We start from the raw sequence: 6,000 nt of genomic DNA, 5'->3' as shown, positions 1-6,000 counted from the left end.
GTTTAGTGCACCCTGTCATTAACACAGCTGCCTGCAATTTCTGCTGGTTCGAATCTCTCCAAGGCTCAAGGTTGACTCAGCCTTCCATCCTTTCTAAGGTAGGTGAAATGAGGACCCAGTTTGTGGGGGCAATAAGCTGACTTTGTATAAAATATACAAAAGAATGAAGGCTATTGCTTAACACATTGTAAGCCGCCCTGAGTCTCCGGAGAAGGGCAGCATATAAATCAAATAAAAAAAAAAAAAAAAAAAAAGACCTGATCATTTTCATGTAATTCAGTAAATTATGAAATACCTATATTTCTGTAATTTTTAAAAATACAATAAAAAATTAGTTCCATTTATTTATGAAAAGTTGCAGCAATCATGGTTTTTAAAACAATTCCCCAAACATTTACAAAATTTAAATTTTTAGTCTTCTTAAATTCATTTTCACTTTAAAAAATCTTAGCAAAATATTAAAACAAAAGATATAAACATTGAGACAAAATCATCTGTTAACATTAAAACAAGTTAATGGTTTAATATTTTCCAACTTAAATAAGTAAATGCAGGTAGTCGTCAACTTACGACCACAATTGAACCCAAAATTTCTGTTGCAGACATTTATGTGAATTTTGCCCCATTTTACAATCTACCTTGGAATAGTTGTTAAGTGAATCATTGCAGATGTTAATAGCAGTTGTTAAGTGAATGTGACTTCCCCATATGACTCTGCTTGCCAGAAGATCACAAAAGGGGATGATTCAGGTCTCTGCAACCGTCGTAAATATGTGTCAGTTGCCAAGCATCTGACTTTTGAACATATGACCATGGGGATACTGCAATGGTCATAAGTATGAAAAAACCATCATAAATCACTTTTTTCATTGCTGTAACTTTGAACAGTCAGTAAATGAAGTGTTGTAAGTTGAAGGCTACCTGTACTTTTGTTGGTTTTGATTTTTTTGATTTACTGTGCAGTAATTATTTTTTCATGGTTTTCTTCCTTAATATCTAGGGAGTCCTTTACATGATTAAGCTGATTTGGTGCAGGAGTGACAGACAACTGGCACTTCACTTCCTACTGTTTTAAGGCATGCTGCCAATGAGTGAACGCATGAACTATGCTCACTGATCCTCCTATCCAGTGTTTTTAAAACCATGCAATCTGGCTCCCATTACCACAACCGTAGTAAAGGTAGCCCTTGACTTACGACCACAATTGAGCCCAAATTTTTCTGTTGTTAAGCGAGACATTTGTTAAGTGAGTTTTGCCCCATTTTACAACTTTTCTTGCCAGAGCTGTTAAGTGAATCACTGCAATTGATAAGTCAATAACCCGGTTATTAAATCAATCTGGTTTCCCCCATTGACTTTTGGTTTGTCAGAAGGTCGCAAAAGGGGATCCCACGACCTCGGGAGACTGCAACGGTCGTAAGTATGAACCAGTTGCCCAGCATTCGAATTTTGACCATGTGATCATGGGGACGCTGCAATGGGCATTAACTGTGAAAAACGGTCATGAGTCACTTTTTTCAGTGCTGTTGTAACTTTGAACTGTCACTAAATGAATTGCTGTAAGTCGAGGACTACCTGTCCACGATTCCTGCTCGCTTAGAATAGGTAAATATTATTGCCCCTGCATCTATGGGCCGATAGTTTCAAGTCTACTCAACACAGCCCTGAGATTTCTTGATAAGCAGTCTCTCCAACCATTCGGGTCCTACTGACACCCTCCCCCACCCCATCCCGGGGAGTTCTCTCCCTCGACTTGCAACCGCTCTTCTTTGGCGGGGCTGCGGACGCGGCTTCTCCTTCTTCGGCGGCGGCGCCGCCGCCTCCTTCGAAAGGCCCGTCCTCCCCGTCTCCGCCCGCGTCCCTCTGGCTCTGCGCAGCCATAGCCGCCCGCCGAGAACTGCCCCGCGCTGGCCGTCCAATCGCGGCGAGGAGTGGGCGGCCGAGCCGAGCGATGTGGGCCGGGCCTAGGCGCTCCCCGTGCCGTCGTCGCCGCTGCCGCCGCCATGATGCTTGTTTGCTTTCAATGAGTGTGAGAAGGAGGCGGAGGAGGAAAAGGAGGAGGAGGCGAAGAAGGAGGCGGGGGGAGCCAGTTCTCCTGTCCGGCCCGCGGCAGGAAACAAAGAGCCAGGCCGGCAGCTCAGAGACGGGGATGCTGCAGTTACAGGTACGGGGAGGGGGGGGCGAGGGAGGGGGAGGCGCGGGCGGGGCTGCTCCGCTCCTGTCCTCCGTTCCCCCCCCCCCTCTGGAGATCGATCGGGAGGGGGGGGCGGCTGGCCTGGGGCAGACGGGAGGGGGCGGAGGTGGGCAACCGAGGAGGGAAACGGTCGGGGCTCCTCGGGGTTAATGACTGCCGAAGTGAGTCTGCTGTGAGGCAGAGAGGTCGGCGGCGGCGGGGGGGATTGGGGGGGGGGAAGATACCCCGGAGCTGGGGAGGAAGCGGGGAAACCCGACCGTTGGGTCGGGATGTCGTGTATGTGTGTGGGGGGCGGGAGATGGTGGGTGCTGTGGAGGTCAGGGGAGCAGATGGTGAGCGGAGCGGAGGCTGGGAGCTGTATTCGAGGGCCGGGAGAGCCAGCGTAGTAGTCGGCGCGGGTTGGGGAAGAAGAGGAAGCGAGATTTACTACTCTGGAGAGTAAGAGAGGGGTTGTTCTCAGGGGGTGGGAGGGACGGGAATGGGGACGAGCGCGAGACCCAGCTAGCCGGGAGGCATGAATTGGGTGGAGCGGTTGGTGAGGAATTCTGAAGGGGATGCGGGGGGGGGGGAGGGGGAGCTTCGTGGGGGGGGGGGGAATCTGCCAGCACTACCGGAAGGAAACGGGGGTTGGCGAGCATTCGCTCGAAAGGGATCTATTGCCGTCGGGGGAGGGTTGTGTACAAGGTCTCTTAAATCTTTATGGGGGGGGCGTGTGTGTGTGTGTGTGTGTGTGAGAGAGAGAGAGAGAGAGGGAGAAATATGGTGTTGGGGATGACGATCTGGGGAGCTTTAGAGCTGACGGAATGCATCCAGAAAGCGGGGCTTTTTTTAAAGGGAAGGCAAGGAGCCTTCTTGAGGGCTGGCAGGAACGGTCCGAGTCCCTAAGAAGAAAAAGTTTTTGAGTCTGCGAAAGAGGATGGATGTTTTGCACTGAAAGGGGCGGGTGAGCCTTCCTGGAAGCTATGGGAAGGTTCTGGAGGAAGTGACGTGTGCTCAGTCCTTGTTGACAAGAGCTGGGGTGGCAGGGGCGAGGAGGGGAGGAAGGGGCGGGGGGGGGCGGGAGAGAAGCTTTTCCTTGACGTTCTGTTAGCGTTCTGTAGAAGCTTATTAAGTAACTTGGTCTTAACTTAATTAAGTAACACACACACACAAAATGACGTTTGGCTCCGTGCACAGATATCCTTTTAGTATCTGTTTACACTAAAACAAACAAAAAAAAAAACACCCAAAACTAACAAAAAACAATTGAGGGAATAATGACATGAGATGAAACTGATTTAACCAAAACAAGGCTGCTGCAACTCTTCAGGGCTATTTAGGAATAAATAAAGGAAAAAAAAGGGACTCCACCACTAAAACAGTGTCTCTTCCTCTCTGCCATCTGAAAGAAAAATAGAGGAGGACTTTAAGGAAATCTGCAGACTAATAAGCCTGATTGCTGGGAACAGGATCCATAGTTGGTGATAAATTGAAGCTTGCTTTGCACTTTGTGGTGCTGAAAGGCCTAGTTGGTAATACGGATGTGACAATAGAAGGTCTGTGTCTGAAATAGAAAGGAAAGAGCATTAGCTGAAATGATTGGCAGCTGTGCTAGCCAATGTAATAAAACAAGGGCAGGAGTTGAGTGTATGTGTAGAAAGACAGCTGGCCCATGGAGACCGCAAACTCCACATATAGGTGTAAACTGGAGAATTGAAATGCAAATGTTTGAGGCTAGGGTATAAAAATAAGACTGTTTCCTGTTTTTTGAGTAGAGAATTATTCAGTAAAGGCTAATATGTTGATGAGAAACCTGAACTTTCTTATGGTTGAGAATAAAGGAAAAGCCTACTTGGGCAACAAAAATGGTAAATTGCACTTTTGGAAGCCATGTTTTATGTGATATTTCCATATGCAGTGTTATTTTCATATTGGCCATTTTGAATATGTAAGCATTTAACCTGTAGATACTTGCTAATAAACTTTTGTGTTAACTTATCAGTAACTTACCTGTTGTCTGTTGCAACAGTGTAATTATTAATCTTGCATAGTATGTGGCAAAAGAGTTGATAACATTTTCCAAAATATTATAAATGTTATCCTGATCATTTCAGGATTTTTCAATATCTTAATAAACTAGATAATAATATGATGAGATAATGAGATAAACTCTTAACATAATCTTGTGATTATGTTAAACAAATTTCAATGAAGATGTGGACTCTGTTCTAAATAGTTATAAATTTTGGCATTTCAAATTTATATTATCAGGTTGATAACATTTAAAATTCAAGAGGATTAATGTTTTGTGTGAAAGGTTTGCAAATATTAACTGGTGATTGTATTGTATTTTGCATTTGTTTTTATCCTAGAGCAGGTGTCATAATTGGGGATTTATCAACATTTTCACTAGGGTAATTTTACAGAATTACCTATCCGCCTTGTGTTCTCCCTACTGATTTGAGTGGACTCTGGAGTGTGATGCTAGGAATGAAGCCCTCTCTGGAGATTTATTCACAATATTCTTGAAATCATTCACATGTGGATTAAAGCTTTATTCCTTTTTCACCTGAATCTCTTGGATCAGTTCATTTTTATAAAGGTGACTGATATGTATCACGTTGTTGAACTTTTGAACATACTCATGTTCAGTCTGTTAAATGTATCTGAATCATTGAGAAAGAAGGACATATTAAAATAAATACATGAATAGATAATCTTTTTTAGGATTTTATGTCTTCATTTTTTCTCTTTTGATTTCTTGAGATTATGATTTTACATAATGATAAACTTTTATAGTTCTCTAGACACTATAGTTTTATAGATACTATTGTATGATAATTTTTCTTTAGTGGAAAAGTTAATTCAGGGCTATAGAGAATGTTTCTAAAGGAAATGAATTTGTATATATTAAATTGTGTTCATTGCATGTGAAATAAATATAGTTTAAATGCGTAGCCATATGTTGAGTTTATTTAGTTTCCGAATGCAGGATCCTCTGTGAGGATTTGGGGGATCATATTCCAATTACTATGTGTCTAATATAAGTTGTGTGATTTTGTATATTTTAATTTTTGTTTTGTAGATGCTGGAGTGATGGGGTGTACATTTGTTCATGAAATCTATAGGTTTATGTGCAAAATATTATTTTAGCTGAGATAAGTATGAGGCATGATGTTATGAACTCCAGTTGTAACACTTGAACTAAGTGGCAGAACAATAGGATGTTTTGAAGTTCAATTTTATGAAGTTACTGGCCTTCAAACTATAAGACTCTTATTTTCTTACGGTAATGAGACATATGGAACTTTTTATCTGTTCTTTGTCAACATTTATCAATAAAAATTAGTCTAGTGCAGTGATGATGAACCTTTACGACATCCAAGTGCCCAAACCGGAATATGCGTGTGTGTGCATGCACACACCGGCCACCTGGTCTTTGAGTTTCCGCTGCACACATGCGCACTGGCCACCTGGTCTTCGTACACGCTAGAACAATGGGTCTTTGGGTTTCCGGCACTCTGGTGCTCGTGAAGATCAGCTGGCCAGCGTGCGTGCACACACTGGAAACCAGAAGAACAGCTGGTGACGGCGTGCGTGCCCACAGAGAGGGCTCTGCGTGCCAGAGGTTCGCCATCACGGGTCTAGTGAATCATCCCACAGGACAGGAAGGAACAGTATCTTGCGATTTACACTTGTATTCTGAGTACCTGGAAGAGGCTTTCGCTGGTGGTGATGAGTTGAAGTGATCACACTTCTTTTGCAGGTCTTTTTCTTGCTATTTATAATATATTTACTGAAAGAGCCATTTTTCTTCATGAAGCATA

General features: G+C 43.5%; 1 protein-coding gene across 1 annotated transcript in view; it reads left to right on the top strand.

Moving 5' to 3' along the window:
- The first annotated feature begins 2,014 nt into the window (after window positions 1–2,014).
- CNOT6 (CCR4-NOT transcription complex subunit 6) overlaps window positions 2,015–6,000 on the top strand; it is a 54,970-nt gene continuing 50,984 nt past the window's right edge. The window contains exon 1 of the mRNA XM_070937260.1: window positions 2,015–2,164. The gene's annotated coding sequence lies outside the window, so the exon portion shown is untranslated. The remainder of the gene's footprint in view (window positions 2,165–6,000) is intronic.

The sequence above is a fragment of the Pituophis catenifer genome, unplaced genomic scaffold, assembly GCF_029215685.1.
Source record: "Pituophis catenifer annectens isolate HBS135680 unplaced genomic scaffold, rPitCat1.0.hap2 SCAF_2, whole genome shotgun sequence".
Classification (NCBI taxonomy): Eukaryota; Metazoa; Chordata; class Lepidosauria; order Squamata; family Colubridae; genus Pituophis; species Pituophis catenifer.
Note: the sequence above shows the minus strand (reverse complement) of the source record. Positions and strands in the feature narration are given on the sequence as shown.